Raw genomic sequence first — 17,448 nt, 5'->3', positions numbered from 1 at the left:
TAGGATTGCTTTGGCTATTCGGGGTTTTTTATAGTTCCATATAAATCTGATGATTTTTTGCTCTATTTCTTTAAAAAATGTCATTGGAATTTTGATGGGAATTGCATTAAATTTGTATATTGCTTTGGGTAATATAGCCATCTTGATTATATTTATTCTTCCTAGCCAAGAACAAGGTATATTCTTCCATCTCATTATATCTTTTTCGATTTCCCTTAACAATGGTTTATAGTTTTCATTATATAAGTCCTTTACATTCTTTGATATGTTTATTCCTAAGTATTTTATTTTTTTTGTTGCAATCGTGAAGGGGATTATTCTTTTGAGTTCCTTCTCAGTTGTTTCATTGTTGGCATATAGAAAGGCTATTGACTTCTGTATGTTAATTTTGTATCCTGCGACCTTACTGTATTGGCTTATTGTTTCTAGTAGTCTTTTTGTGGATTCTTTGGGGTTTTCGATGTATAGGATCATATCATCTGCAAAAAGTGATACCTTTACTTCTTCTTTTCCGATATGGATGCCTTTTATTTCTTTGTCTTGTCTGATTGCTCTGGCTAGAACCTCTAGTACCACATTAAATAAGAGTGGAGAGAGTGGACAACCCTGTCTTGTTCCTGATTTAAGGGGGAAAGCCTTCAGTTTAGTGCCATTTAATATGATGTTAGCTGATGGTTTATCATATATGGCCTTTATCATGTTGAGATATTTTCCTTCTATACCCATTTTGTTGAGAGTCTTAAACATAAAATTGTGTTGTATTTTATCGAAAGCCTTTTCTGCGTCTATTGATAAGATCATGTGGTTTTTGTTCTTTGTTTTGTTGATATGGTGTATTACATTAACCGTTTTACGTATGTTGAACCATCCTTGAGATTCTGGGATGAATCCCACTTGATCATGATGTATTATTTTTTTAATATGTTGTTGTATTCGATTTGCTAGTATTTTGTTTAGTATTTTAGCATCTGTATTCATTAGAGATATTGGTCTGTAGTTTTCTTTTTTTGTGCCATCCTTGCCTGGTTTTGGTATGAGGGTTATGTTGGCCTCATAAAATGTGTTTGGAAGTATTGCTTCTTCTTCAATTTTTTGGAAGACTTTGAGTAGAATAGGAACCAAGTCTTCTTTGAATGTTTGATAAAATTCGCTGGTATAGCCGTCAGGGCCTGGACTTTTATTTTTGGGGAGGTTTTTAATGTTTTTTTCTATTTCTTCTCTACTGATAGGTCTGTTTAGGCTTTCTGCTTCTTCTTGACTCAGTCTAGGAAGGTTGTATTGTTCTAGGAATTTATCCATTTCTTCTAGGTTGTTGAATTTAGTGGCATAAAGTTTTTCATAGTATTCTACAATAATTCTTTGTATATCTACGGTGTCCGTGGTGATTTCTCCTCTTTCATTTTGGATTTTGTTTATATGAGTTCTTTCTCTTTTTTCCTTGGTAAGTCTTGCCAAGGGTTTGTCAATTTTGTTGATCTTTTCAAAGAACCAGCTCCTTGTTCTATTAATTTTTTCTATAGTTTTTCTGTTCTCTAATTCATTTATTTCTGCTCTGATTTTTATTATCTCCTTTCTTCGGCTGGTTTTGGGTTGTCTTTGTTCTTCTTTTTCTAGTTCCTTAAGGTGGGAAGTTAAGTGGTTCACTTGGGCTCTCTCTTGTTTGTTCATATATGCCTGAAGTGATATGAACTTCCCTCTTATCACTGCTTTTGCTGCATCCCATAGATTCTGATATGTCGTATTGTCATTTTCATTAGTCTGTATATATCTTTTGATCTCTGCACTTATTTCTTCTTTGACCCATTCATTTTTTAAAAGTATGTTGTTTAGTTTCCACATTTTTGTGGGATTTTTTTCCTCTTTTTTGCAGTTGAATTCTAGTTTCAAGGCTTTATGATCAGAAAATATGCTTGGTACAACTTCAATTTTTCTGAATTTGCTGATATTGTTTTTGTGGCCCAACATATGGTCAATTCTTGAGAATGATCCATGTACACTGGAGAAAAATGTATACTCAGTCACTTTGGGATGAAATGTCCTGTAGATGTCTATCATATCCAGGTGCTCTAGTGTTTTGTTTAAGGCCACTATGTCTTTGTTGATTCTCTGTTTGGATGACCGATCTAGAGCCGTCAGCGGTGTATTGAGGTCTCCAAGTATGATTGTATTTTTGTCAGTTTTTGTTTTAAGATCAATAAGTAGCTGTCTTATATATTTTGGTGCTCCTTGGTTTGGTGCATATATATTAAGAATTGTTATGTCTTCTTGATTCAGTGTCCCCTTAGCCATTATGAAATGGCCATTTTTGTCTCTAAGTACTTTTCCTGTCTTGTAGTCAGCATTATCCGATATGAGTATTGCTACACCTGCTTTTTTTTGGATGTTATTTGCTTGGAGTATTGTTTTCCAGCCTTTCACTTTGAATTTGTTTTTATCCTTGTTACTTAGATGAGTTTCCTGTAGGCAGCATACAGTTGGATTTTCTTTTTTAATCCATTCTGCTACTCTGTGCCTTTTTATTGGTGAGTTTAATCCATTTACATTTAGTGTAATTATTGATACTTGTGAGTTCCCTATTGCCATTTTATATCTTGCTTTCTGTTAGTTTTGTGTCTTGTTTGATCCTTCTCTTTCGTTTTTCTATCTTTTGTTTTTATTTGGTTGTATTCCATACATCTTTGCTCTGTTGCTATCTTTTTTATCTCATGTGCTTCTGTGGTGGTTTTTTCAATGGTGGTTACCTTTGAGTAATGAAAAGGGTCCCTACCCTGTTCATTGTAGCGAACTATTTTGTGAGTACTTTTGCACTCCATCGTCCTTTGCTACTGTTAATCTCCATCTTCTCCCCCTCTTTCTTTTTGTTGTTGTCACAGTTTAAATTTGGTTTTATTGTGTTCTTCTTGGAGCTTTTACTTGTGGCTCTGTTTTTTTTTGTTCTTTGTATCTGATTGGAGAACCCCCTTTAGTAATTCCTGGAGTGGGGGTTTTCTGATGATAAATTCCCTCATCTTTTCTGTATCTGTGAATGTTTTTATTTCTCCTTCGTATTTGAAGGATAGCTTTGATGGGTATAGTATTCGTGGCTGAAAGTTCCTCTCTTTCAGGACTTTAAATATTGGGGTCCACTCTCTTCTAGCTTGTAGAGTTTCTGCTGAGAAATCTGATGATAATCTAATGGGCCTTCCTTTATATGTTGTATTCTTCTTTTCCCTGGCTGCCTTGAGAATTTTTTCTTTGCTGTTGGTTTGTGTCAATTTCATTATGATATGCCTTGGAGTAGGTTTGTTGGGGTTAAGAAAACTTGGAGTTCTGTTTGCTTCTTGAACTTGAGGCTTTAGTTCTTTCCACAGGCTTGGGAAGTTCTCATCAATTATTTGTTTAAGTATGTTCTCCATTCCATTTTCTCTCTCTTCTCCCTCTGATATACCTATTATTCTTATGTTATTCTTTTTGATGGAGTCAGATAATTCTTGTAGGGCTATCTCATTTTTTTTAATTTTTGAGTCTCTTTCTTCTTCTCTCTGTTGTGCCTCAAGTTGCTTGTCTTCTATTTCACTAATCCTCTCTTCTATCTGACCTGTTCTATTAGCTAAGCTTGTTACTTCGTTTTTCAGCTCGTGAATTGAGTTTTTCATCTCTGTTTGATTTGTTTTTATAGTTTCAATTTCCTTGGCCATATATTCTTTGTGTTCATGGAGTTGTTTTCTGATTTCCCTATATTGCCTTTCTGTGTTTTCTTGTATATCTCGGAGGATTTTTAGGATTTCTATCTTGAATTCTCTGTCATTTAGCTCCAAGGTTTCCAATATATTAAATTTTTCTCCATAGATTTTTCCTCATCTAGCTGTGTTACCTCTCTTTCTTTTGTGTCCATGATATTCGATTTTCTCTTCCTTAATGGCATCTGAGGGTGGTTTTGTTGATAGTATTAATGAGATTTAATAAAGAATAAAAAGTTAAAAAAAAATAAAAAAATAACAAATCGAAAAGAGTTGTTTTTTTAAAAAAAAGTTAATAATGAAATAAAGAAAAATAAAATAAAATAAAAATTTTTAAAAAAGGAAATTATTCCCCCTCTCTTTTTTTCCTCTCCTCTCCTCTCCCCTCTTTCTTGAGAAAATCTTGTGGTGGACTGTGAGTTATAACAAACAATGCCTGTGATGGAGGGCCTGAATTGGCGAAAAGTAATAAAGGGGCAAAAAAGAGAGAAAGAAAAAAAAAAAAAAAAAAAAGGAAAAAAAATAGAAGAAAAAAGAAAAAAAAAAGAGCGTATGGACCCACAAAAAGCAAATAAGGAAAAAATTTGGGTCAAGAATAAAATGATTTGCTTTTAGGTGTTGGTTTTCTAAGAGTTATGATGAGAGGAATAAGAGGAAAATGGAAAAATGGGGGGACAAATTAAAAACTTACTATTGTATTTAGTGGAACAAGAACTAGATAATATGGAGAGCCAGGGATGGGAGCACTGCTAGTGAGTTAGAAAGGTGAAGTAAAAACCCCCCAAAATGCCACAAACATAGGTTTGAGTCCCAGATAAGATAATTTGTTTGTTATTGAGGTTTGAATGAGAGGAGATGTAAAGGAGAAAGAAAGAAACTAATATAGAGGGAGAAAAGAAAGAGAGAGAGAGAAAAAAAGAGGGAACCACTAAAAGAAGAAAAAAGAAAGGAGAGAGAGAGAGAGAGTTAAGGGTTTTGGAGTGCAACCCTCATAGAGAGAAAGGAAGAGAAGAGAAATGATAATGGGAGATGTAACACTTATGGGTAGTGTAGTTCAAGGAGAGGAGAGAGTAAGACCGGTAGAGAGTTAATCGGCCAAATTGGAGGAGGAAAAAAAAGTCTCAAGAATGAAGATAAGAGAAACAAACGAACAAATATAATAAAATGGGATAGGTTATAAGGTCTGCAGATTATTCTTGATTTTGAGAGGTTATCTTCTTGCTTTTTCTTTTCTCTCCCTCTTCCTGGTCGGTGACTCTGTACCCTGGGTTCTGCCCCTTTGGCACGCTCAGGTAGAGGTTTGCAGTTGATAAGTCTCTATGGCAATGTCATGTATTGTGCTTTATTCTCGTTGGGAGTCGAGGCTCATTAGCATTTATAGGCTCCGACAGTGAGAGAGTCTGTGTTCCTGGAGCCTTTCTCCTAGTCTTTCCTTCCTCAATTAGTAGCCTGATAGTCCAGGTATGGGGTTGCTGCTGCCTCTGCCTGGATAGTAAGAGGCTCAAATTGCTGGCAACTCCCCACTCTATTTCCACTCAGCACAGGGCTCTGGGTAAGGCTCAGTCAGTCAGAGCTGCTAGCATAATCAGGCGGGCTTTCCGCCCACTCGAAGACCTCTGGCTCTGCCACTCTATCCGGTAACACAAGCGGGCGCCCACTTCCGGGGCGCTTGGAGGAAACTCTCACTCACTGTCTGCAACCAGGATATCCGGCCAGCAGTCTCACCCTCTGAGTGAAACCCCCAACCGCAGGGAAAAGTTGCAGCGTTGGAATTGAGTCTCGCTCCGTCCCCGTGTGCGGCTTTTGCAAGGCGCTGGGGCGGCCCGAGATTCCGCTTTGGCCCACACAAAGGCCCCTGACTCTGCCCCTCTCTGCGATAACACGGGCGCGCACTGCGGAGGCACTCGGAGGAATCGCTCACTCCTTATCTGCGCGCACACCAGGATATGAGGCCGGCCGTGGTTCCCTCTGAGTGAAACAGCCTCCAGCACGGAAAATCTCCACCGTTGGGATTAGTTCTCACTCCCTCCCGTGCGTGGCTTTCCCAGGGCGCTGGGGCTGCCCAGAGACTCTGCCCTCAGCCCACAGAAAGGCCTCTGACCCTGCCTCTCCGTGGGGCAACACGGGCACCCACTTCCGCGGCTTAGGAAGAAATCTCTCTTCCACTAACTGCGCACCGACCAGGAGCCCGGGTAAAATGGCCGCTCCGCTTGTCTTTCTTTGTTTGGGTTTGGCGCGACTGTTAGCTTGTATTGCCCGGGTTGCCACAGGATCAGATTTTCCTCGGCTTGGATCTCTGAGCCACAGCCTGGTTTGGCCGTTTTTGCTGTGGGGGCCTGGATCTATTCACCCCCTTTGCCCGCCTCAGTTTCTATATTCACAGTTACCAGAGAAAGCCGCCCTGTTTAGGTTAGTGAGGAAGGCGGAGCATTTCTTACTCCCTATTTCCTTCGGGGTTTGGTTATATATTTAGCCAATTTTTCACTCAATCATACCTTTGGGTGTATTGCGAAGAATCTGGAAGCTCCAAGTATAGGTTTTTCTGTTTCTGGTTGAAGATCTTGTTGAGTTTTGGGGGAGATTTATCGGTATCGCTTCCTACTCCGCCATTACTCTGACGTCATCACAGATTCCATTTTTTTAAAAGACCTGTGAAAATGCTCTACGAAGGGAAGGTACTGGTTTTCAATTGATGCTCATTCTTAGATTTATTTGAAACCTTAATTTCATGTAAAATGATAATTTTGTACTAAGGCAATATGATCTGGGGAGACTAGCTGGGATAATGTTTAAACCATGGGCTCAGGAGTTTAATGAATTGTGAGTCTGCCTTTTGAATATTGTGTGAATTTGGCAAGTTATTTAAACTATGGCACATTTATGACAGGAATGATTGAATATTAAATGCTATGTGCTTATGAGTATACCTAGAACAAAAGTATGATCCTATCAGAAACACTTATTATCATAACTGCTTTAACAGTTAGCCCTAACATTTTAGAAGAAATTACCTGGTAGATCACTTAACAAGTAACATACTTTCCAAACAGTTTACTTCAGTAAATAACAGGAAATACAATTCAGAAACAAACTCATTTATTCAACTATCTAACTGATAATGTTTTTTTTTTTTTTGAAGTACTATAAAAGCATTGCACTTACAAAATTGTTACTAAAGATCTTTAGCTATTTTATTTTTTTCTAAATAGGTGGATTATATCTTGCAAAACTACCCACTTGGTGAAGTCAATTTCCATGCATTTTTTAGAAGATTAGAACACATTTCTTTGTTTAACAACAAGAGGAAACTGGGCAAGCCGAGGAAACGTCAAATTCAAACTCATGAGAGATCAAGAGATCAAGATCAATAATGACAAGAAAATCACTTTTTGGTGGATTTCTGAGTCAGTCCCTCCAACAGCACAGAGAGGAAAATCTTCTTAGGAGAACAATGAAAGAGTATGTTCACAAGTAATGGATAAACAACATGTTAATAATCTAAAACTTTTAAGAAAGTTTTTTGTGTATGTATTTCCTAGGGTGAATTTTAATGATATCCATGTATTACATTTTCCCCCCACTGAGAACTGTCAGGATTGTTGTTTTTCAATTATTTATAAGTGCAGTACTATATATTTTTATTTCAGGTGCTATACTGAATACTGACTAGCATTGTTCACTCTAGGCTAAATGAGACTCTCTTGTGTTTTAGTCCACATAGTATTCCGACAGAATATTTTTGGCTCATACACAAAATAAAAATGTATGTATATGATTGAGTTTGCATACTGGAATATATACATGGTCCTGTGCTAGAAAAACTGTATACTTGATATACACTTGTGATTAAGCAACCTTCTAATTGAATGCTTACTTTAGTCATTGGTCCCAGATTCCAGCTTCAGAAACTATTGTTTGATACATAATCGTGATTATTTTACTAATTCCCTAAAAAAAAGCATTATATTGTGGAGATTGTAAACATTGATCATGATTTAAGAGATTTAGGGACTGATGGTCATGTAATTATAGAACAGTTGCATTTGATAGTTCAACTTCATATTCATAGTCATAAATATAATTATAAAATATAGCATTTGGGGAATTAAAAACAATGTACTTCACAAATTTATTTAGGGAACCTGACACATAAAGTCATATTTTAATGTAGGTGTTTTCATTGGCAGCCCCATAGAAGGGAAATATTATTATTGCTAATAACATCTTTATAAGGAACTCTGTAATTCCTTCCTTGAAGATGCTCAAGAAGACAGTGGTTGTATGCTACTTCACACCAGGCACTGAGGTGCCTTTGGAGCAATTTGTACAATGTTTCTAGTCCTCAAGATACAAACAGCCTCTTTGTAACTTATCCCTATACAATCACATTATTCCTCAAAACAAAACTATCATCAACATTCTGACTCTGTCCAGTTACAGCTACCAAATTTTACGACATGTGCCTAAGTAGCTCAGAACATCAGATAAGAACTGACTTTCCTTAAACATGATATTCTAGAAAAATATTTCAACTTTAGACTGAATCCAGGGCACTCTCTCTCAAATTCGGTAACACCCTACCAACATGGTTTGGTTTGCTAAATTAGAGGCAAAGTCAAATCAAACAAATACACAAACAAACTAAAACCACAATGCAAATACTTCTGTACCCAGCCATTATCATATAATATTGCCATTAAATTGACCTATTTACCCTATATACGCTCGCCTTGCATTTTAACTCTTCCAGTTATAATGATAGACAATACTGAGAAAAGACAGTGAGTGAAGATACACCAGTGTGAAGCATCCGTTATTGTGAGTTCTTCCATTCTCCAGTGCAATGGAGAAGTCATACCCTTTTCAAGTGTACCAACTGATCTCCACCTCTAAAGGCAAGCAGCTGTTACCAACATAAAGAAAATGCAAATAAAACCGTGTAATGCATAAGCATATGGAAACTATAAAAAGCATCTCTTTTCATTTTCGATAAATTCTTCACAGCTCAGCAGCAGAGTGTCTACAGGGACTCCTACTGAGAATAAATGTAGTTCATTACATATCTGTAAAATATTTGAAAGTACAGTAAACAAAGATTTATAAAAAATCCCCATCATTATTTTGCGTGGTATAAAATATTTCATTTTCGCTAGCGTGTGTGTGCTGATCGGTTGGTTGTTGGGGGAGAAGTCGGTGAGCTGTGTCTGTCTCTATCATCTGTATGCATCTTGAACTGACTTTATAATCCATAAAGCAGTATATCACCACCATCCCATTCTACTATCTCACTGTATTCTGCAGCAACAATAAGCATATTTGATCTCCAAATAACTGAAAAGATAAATTCCTTGCAAAGTGACTTGAAATTTTAAAAATAGCATACTGTATCCTTGTAAAATAAATAGAATGCAGTCAGCTTGTTAAGTTTCTGGGCCTCTGCCTCTTCTTTGCGGCTGGAGTGAAGAGGACAATGGTTTGTAATCAAAGCCTTTATCTGTCTATCTTCCTAGTCTGATTGCCTGTGTAGCTCAATGTTTTGTAGGATTCTATCTCACAATCACCTCAAACTGAAGTTCATAGAAATTTCCATGAGTGCCTGACCTGTGGTGGCGCAGTGGATAAAGCGTCGACCTGGAAATGCTGAGGTCGCCGGTTTGAAACCCTGGGCTTGCCTGGTCAAGGCACATATGGGAGTTGATGCTTCCAGCTCCTCCCCCTTCTCTCTCTCTCTGTCTCTCTCTCTCTCCCTCTCTCTGTCCTCTCTAAAAATGAATAAAATTTAAAAAAAAAAATTAAAAAAAAAAAAAAAAAGGAAATTTCCATGAGTGTGATCGATGTTTCCACATTTCATCAATTGCCAGTGTTCATTCTAGAATATAAGACAGTTTTTATGAACATTTATCAGGAAGTCAGGAGAGGTAGCAGAAATGTCTAGAGGATTATACTAACCTTTGTCTTGGTTGATTTCCCCAAGGGAGAAGAACCAAGGACGGTGTGTCCAGGAAGTGCCTTTGTAATGAAGGCCAATGGGGAATTGAATGGAGTAGAAGCTGCAGCAAAATTTCCAATGTCCTCATCTAATCTTCTAGAACTGGGAAAACCCTTCAGAAACTGCCCCACCTAAAGGAAAAGTGGGTGAGCCTTTATGTTTCCTACAATGACTAATCATTAGATGTACACAGTTCTAAGAAGGTGACGTGAGCTTGGACAAGGCAGGGAGAAACCCGACAGAGTGATTTGGCTAAGAGCCCGGAGATGCCGTGGCTTCTAGCTCCAGAGGAACAAAAATGCCTTAGTCATGCAACAGAAATTTCGACAGTTCATTTTGATGGCCTCCACAGCTATAATAACTATGAAATCCTCATCTGCTTGAAATAATCTTGGAGGTTACCTGTTCTACCAAACCACTTATTTTGACTTAGGAGTGTTTGGTCCTAATTCTTGATAAGTTTTGATATATAAAGGTGCAAATCACAGTTCAGCATATATATGTTGAGCTATAAAACACTGTACAGCCTCTATGCATTTATATATAAATAATCAGGTAATTATTATATAGCTAATTAATATCTGAAGTAGCAAAGCTACTCAAATATAACTCAAATATAACCATTTTTATTTATCCAACATGTATATGGGTATATGTGTTTTATATATATATAAATACATTGGTGTGTATATATACATGCATATGTGTGTATGTATGTATATATCTGTATATATATGTATATGCTACAAGTGGTATATAGGTTGGGTAACTCACTGTGTGCCTGTCTCTAGTTCATGTGTCAAGCTAAAAAATTTATTTTTAATATAATATAGATCTTTAATCTTTAGAATGAGAACCAAATGTAATTGGGTACAATAATAAATCAATTTTTAATTACCATCTTTAAAAATTATGGTAAAATATGCATAGCATAAATATTGTGGTAAAATATGTGTAGCATAAAAATTACCATGGCCCATAACTGAGAGCCCAGTTTGGTGGCACGAAGCACATTCACATTCCTGTGCCACCATCACCATCATTTATACACAGAGGTCTCTTCATCTTGCAAAGCTGAAACTCCGTATGCATGATAAAATACTCCCAGTTTTCCCATACCTCCATCTCCTGGCAAGCATTATTCAACTTTCTGTCTCTATAAATTTGATTACTCTAGGTACTTCATATAAGTGGAATTAGACAATATTTGTTCTTTCGTGACTGGCATACTTCACTTAGCATAATGTCCTCAGGATTAAACCGTGAGGTAGAACATGTCAGAATTTGCTCTATTTTTAAAAGTTGAAGGAATGAATCTAGTATACCGAGTACATTTTGTTTATCTATTCATTTATCAATAGATACTATTGATCTATTGGAAGTATATATTGAGTAATAATGTGGGTGCAGAAACATTTATTTAAGACACTGTTTTCAATCATGTTGAGTTTATACCGAGAAGTGGAAATGCTAGATCATATGGTGATTCCATACTTAATTTCATGAGGAACTGCCATACTGTTTTCCTCAGCAGCTGTAACATTTACTACATTTTCATTCACATTGCACAGAGGGTTCAATTTTTCCACAGCTTTGCCAACACTTCTCATTTTCGGTTTTATAGTAGCAGACGTATGTAATATGAAGTGTTATCTCATGATTTTGATTAGTCTTCCCTTATTAATGATGTTAAGCATCTTTTAATGTGTTTATTGGCCATTTGTATACTTTCATCAGATAAATATCTGTTTTAAGTCCTTTCTCCTTTTTTACAATTGAATTGTTTGTGTATTTGAGTGCGTGTTCTGAAGATGTAGGAGTTATTAATTTTTTGTTTCATTATTTACAAATATTTTCTTCCAGTTCATGCTTGCCTTTTCACTCCATGGCATTCTTTGATGCACAGAAATTTAACTTTGGTATAATAAAATTTGTTTTCTCCTGCTACCTGTATTTTTGGTGTCTTATCCATGAAACCACTGAACAATATAATGTCATGAAGTTTCCTCACTTAAAAAAGGTCGAGAATATTATGCTAAGAGAAATAAGTCAGATCCAAAAAGTCAAGAATCATATAACTTCACTTGTATGCAGCATATAAAACTGAAAGCAAAAATAAATGAACAAGACAAACAAGTAAAAACTGACAGACACAGACAACAGTATGTGGTTACCAGAGTAAAGGGGTGGGGTTATGACAGGGTAAAGAGGGCCAAATATATGATGACGGAAGAAGATATGACTTTGGGTGGGAAACACACAATGCATTGGTATAGGTGATGTATCAAAGAATTGTACACTTGAAACCTATATAATTTTATTAACCCCAATCAATTTAATTAAAAAAATACCAGCACTTAAGTCAAGACAGTTCCTCATTGGTATACTTCATTCCCTTCCTCTCCTCCATACATTTTTCCTTAACAGTTGAGACTGCACACTCCACATGTATATCACTAAGTTCCTTCGACAATTTTTCATATGCACTATAACAATCACAGCCTATCTCTGCAAGCCGTGATCTACGCTGCTATAATTACAACGAGCAATTCCATAAAGTGTGTTTATCTTCTCCATCAGATTTGTTCTGTCTTTACTGTAGATTTAATCTTAATATTTGAATGGCAGTAACTCTGTTATATGGCAGTATGCAATCAAAACAGATACGAGCTTTGCAAGCATGTAAAATATTTATGCAGTGGCTCTCAAGAAAAATTGAATAATTCCTTGAAAAAATTTTTTAAATTTATTCTACCCCTCAGAACACCCTGGTCAATCTATAACGAACAGGCCATCCTTACAGTAATGATATCGATCCTGCCACTAAAGGTTAGGCAGTAGAACTTGACATCTGTTTTATAAATTTTTTTATCCCCACTGAAAACAGGGAGCACAGTTTCACAGCAGTATCCATACTATCACCTGTGACTTACAGAATGAAGCCAGCAGAATAAAGTCAGCGTGCATTTCTTCAGGGAACAAGGTCATCCTGTATGTTCTCTCACAACAAAGATCCATTCTCTCGTGCCCACAATCTAAGTTATTTGACCATATTTTCTGTACTCTGCCAAGGCGGTTAAGTTGTCACTTTTTTTTTTTTTAAGTGAGACATCACATTTCCAAGCTTCCAATCTGGTGTTAGAGAAAGGAATGTAAATCCTAAACCAAGGAAGAGCCCTCTCTGACCCATATTGACAAATCTTCCTCTACAATCAGAGTTTATTCTCTATTGCCCTCCTGGTCCACTCACAAGCACAATCCCCAAGACCCTAAGGACTAATACCACTGAATCACTACAGTGGCACTGGTGCACGTGCGGGTGTGCACACAGGTACATCGGTCATGCCAGGGGAGGTTTGACCTCATTTCCGGACTTGTGACCAGCAGAGCATGAGTAGGGGTCCTACTGAGGGAGGCAAATACTATCTTGCAAACCATCTCTCAGAGTTCCAGGGCAGATGTGACAAACCCAGAGAGGAGACCTCGGGCTGGAATCAACACTGTTACGTGTAAACCTGCAATTCTTTCTGAGCCCCATCCTTACAACTGGCAGGCATATGACCTTTGATCACATTACACATCCTCTACACAGGTCTCCATGTTGGGATATGAAATGAAATGTGGCAATATTTTACGTAACGTATATGTGGGTATGCATACATATATACATACATATATAATATATACAGACAAAGAGAGAGTTGGAAATTAGTTCAAACCTAGAACTTTAGGTTGCAGATCTGAATGTGAGACTTGAAAATAAATGAAGAGCTAGCCTAGACTATGCCCCAGAGGGTCAAAACAGGAATATCAGAAAAATAAAATTGCATCTCTGAAAAGTGAATTTGGCTGCTGAAGAGAAAAATTGAGCAGTGGTGGCATGAGGATTATCTTGAAGGAATCAAAAGGGTACTCTTATAAGAGGAACAGGATGTGTGGAATAAAACTCTAGATGAGAGAATTAAAATTAGTGGATATAAATTATGGTGAGGAAGATTCTGTACCAATATTATGATATTCTGAAAACAAAATATTATCAGGAAAAAAAAATAAACCCCAGAACAACATAGACTAAAGTTTCTCGGAAATGGGTTTATTCTCATGCCTGTGGATGCGTTTGAGCAGAAGCAGGGCTGACGCTAGCCAAATGTGTCGCACGAACATGTGCGCCCCCTGGAGGCCTGGAGTATAGATGCAGTATGAACTCTTGATACGAGATCCTAATATTTTTACCTAGGCGCATTACAAGTTATGATTAATTCATGATTCTATTTAATTATATATTCAGAAACAAGAAATATTAATATACTTACTATGCATCTCTTTATTAAAATGATTCGTACTGTAATATATACATATGGTACTTTCTTTTAGGAAAAAAATAAATAATTACTGACAAAATTCAAAACAGCCTAGAGGCATGGGTTCATTTATAAAGCTAAATGTGAAATGTCACAGTATTTTCTCACATCCAGTCCTGTTAAAAGTCAGGGCTAAGATATATTGATGTTTTTTTCCCCTCATTTTCCCTTTTATTTATTATAGATTTACTTTTCTGCTGCTATTCATCAATGTTAATATAACTTAAATAACAGCATTGTTTTTTATTCTGATTTTATAAAACTCGGCTTTGTCGGGCACAATAGTGATTCTAGTTTTACACAAAGCATCATTTATAAATTGGCACCCCAAAAGGAAGAATTTAAAACAGTCACCCCAAAGGTTTCCATTGACTTTAATTTTGATAGTTTACTGTTATTTGAAACATGCATTAAATTTATGTTGGTGAGTACAAACTTCGTTAATTTCCTCGCACATCTGTCTGCAAGAGGTCTGGGACATGCTGGCCGCCCAATACTATAACCTGAAGCAATTAGCTCTCATTCCAAATACATCTCTGTTTGTTCATTTTTATGAACTTTGCTTTTGGGGGGAAAATGTATTTAACAATTCCCAGAGAAGTGGATGGGATTTACAACACTGAAAATAAAAACGTTACCCTACATGAAAGTTAATGTCATGTCAATTTGTCTAGGCATGGTATCCAGAAAAGTGGTTAAACATTTTCTAAACCTTTGTTTAGGTTTGTTCTTTTTTAATCTACATATGAAGTTAACATTGCAATTTAATAAATTAGTAGACAATGAGTAAGGCATATTACCTTCTATAATGTGGGTGGGCCTCATCCAATCAGTTAAAGGCCTGAATAGAATAAACATTGATCTTCCTGAGAAAGAAGAGATTCTACTTACAGAGTGCATTGACTCCAACAGCAACATCAACCTTACTTAGCCTGGGTCCCAAGCCTGCTGCAGAATTTGGACTCACCAGTCTCCACAAATCATGTGAATGAATTCCTTCAAATAAATTAATCTCTCAATCTCTCTGTCTATTTCTCTGTCTCTCTCTCTCTCTCTTTCTCTCTCTCTCCCTGTCATTAGGACATACCAAGAAGGTGGCCACAATTTGGAAGCCAGAAAGAGAGACTTCATTGGGAATCAAAATTGGCTGCCACATTGATTTTGGACTTCCCAACCTCTAAACTGGTGAGAAAAAAATCCTATTGTTTAAGTTACCCAGTCTATGGAGATGTGTTATGGTCATAAATACCATAACAATACAACCTCTACACATGACATCATCAACACATGAGCTTAACAGGTAATGGCTAGAGTGTCTTGAGAAAGGAGCAGAATGGCATTTATTTACTAGTCATCCTTCTGCTTAGGCCACATAAGATACACATATCTACACTTTAGTTGTTCATTCAGAGAGATTTGCTTACATACTTCTTACTCAGACCTCCTTGTCACCACACTCCCACCATGTTCTGACCATGCAGCTAAGCTTTGGGCCATGGCCCGTGCATGGGCATAGACTTGTTCTGGCTATGCCTCTTCCAGGCAGAATGAAAAACCAGGTGAACCACTAGAAGTCTCACCAATGCGAAGATTCTCCTTCACTACCCTCCTTCCTGGATGTCCTAAAACAAAGAGCCATAGTCCCTGAACAGTTCACATGTGAGTGGTGCCTGCATATTGGACAGGGTTGTCTGTAAACCTGACCAGAGTTTCTTTCCTCTTCCTCAGTTAACAGGTGTTCAGGAACTTGCCGGGAGGCCTGGGCATAAGCTAAGCAAGAAAAGGTAGCAGGAGGAGCCACGGACATTCGGGATACTTTCTTGAATGCATTTGTGCCTTCAGGGCATGAACCCAACTTCTAATATGACACTTCCATTAGATGACAGAGTGCCATGCACGCCCAAGGGGACAGCTTTATGGCTCAATCAACAGGTCATGATGGGCAGATCAGGTCTCATGGCAACTTGGTGGCATATGGTTAAGCATTCAATTTGTACTAAGGTTTGGCAGGAAGCAAGAAGCTGTTTTCCTCTGAGAATGGTAAAGCTATTTTTCCCCCAAACCCTAAGGTTCTGTGCTGTGATTCACCCGTAGGGCCCTACTCCCATACGTTTCAAGTAGCATCTCGCTTTGCCACCAACATTTCAAGCATCATCGATCTGCTGGATTTTATTGGGCTGACAATGACAGGAGAGTGTGCGTGGCAGCCTGAGCCTGTCGCAGAGTCTTCCCAGGACTGGCGCTCACTCAAGGCCTGTAGCTTTTTGGGTCACTTATATATAAATGGACCAGAATAGTTGCGATGGACTGAATTTAACAACTCGACAATACAACTATTAACAGTTTGAGCTCCTAATTCCCAATGTGACTGTAATTGTAGATCACGCTTCTAGAAGGTAATTAAGGTTAAATGGAGTCATAAGGGTGGCCGAACCCAATAGGGTGGGGAATGGGGGTCCCATAGGCAGAGGGAGATGGAGAGCTTTCTCCTTCTCTGTTTCTGTGCCGAGGAAAGACCAACCAGGTTGAGAACATTGCGGAAGGGGTTGTCTGCGACCACGCAGGGCGTGCCTACCCTCACGACCCTACTGCCACCCCGACCTTGGACTGTCTTCATCTTCAGAACCATGACTTTGAGACCTTTGATCTTGCTGTGACCTTTCCTTCCCTTTCTCCTCCTTCTCCAGCAAGGTAGGAACACGCACTCACTCCCACTCACTCCGTCATTGTACTAAAATGTTCTAAGACAGGAAATGTGTGGACACCCAGAAACGCTTGATCGGTAGGCATTTGGTGAGGGCTGGCTGTTGACAGTATTTTGCTTGTTTTCAGTACCAGTTCACGCCTTAGACAACATTCCCACGTCGCCCAGTGGGAGTACAGGCGCGCGTGTCTTTACCTATAATCAGAGTGGAGAGCCTCCAGAAACCCCGAAGGTGTCTCTCCCTGGGCGCTGCTGCCGCAGGGGCACCGCTTCCCCTGCGGGTCTCTCAAGGCCCGGCTTCTCTCCTTCCCCTGTCCACATCCTTTCATCCTCTTTTTTTCCCATAAGCCACCAGCCTTTATACCCTGGGTCTTGACCCTGCAGCACCGACTACCAGGCATCTGCCTGAGCGCTTCTACACTCTTCTCTCTGCCTGCAATGCTACCCTGCCGACCCTTCCCTCCCTGTCTCAGTGGCAGTGACTGCCAGGTCTGTGCCCTGGGGCCGCCTTGCCCAGGAATCCTACCCAGTTACCCCTTCCGGAAAGTGCAACAACCTTCCTCCCCCCTCCCCCAGCATGGGTACCTTCTCATCCCTTTTCCTGGACTTTGTTACTTTCTAGCCTTCATGCAGACAGCACTTGGATGAGTTATTATGTTTTTTTTTTCTACTAAA

Source organism: Saccopteryx bilineata, chromosome 11 (assembly GCF_036850765.1).
Source record: "Saccopteryx bilineata isolate mSacBil1 chromosome 11, mSacBil1_pri_phased_curated, whole genome shotgun sequence".
Lineage (NCBI taxonomy): Eukaryota > Metazoa > Chordata > Mammalia > Chiroptera > Emballonuridae > Saccopteryx > Saccopteryx bilineata.
The sequence above is the reverse complement of the archived record's forward strand: the minus strand, read 5'-3'. Positions refer to the sequence as shown.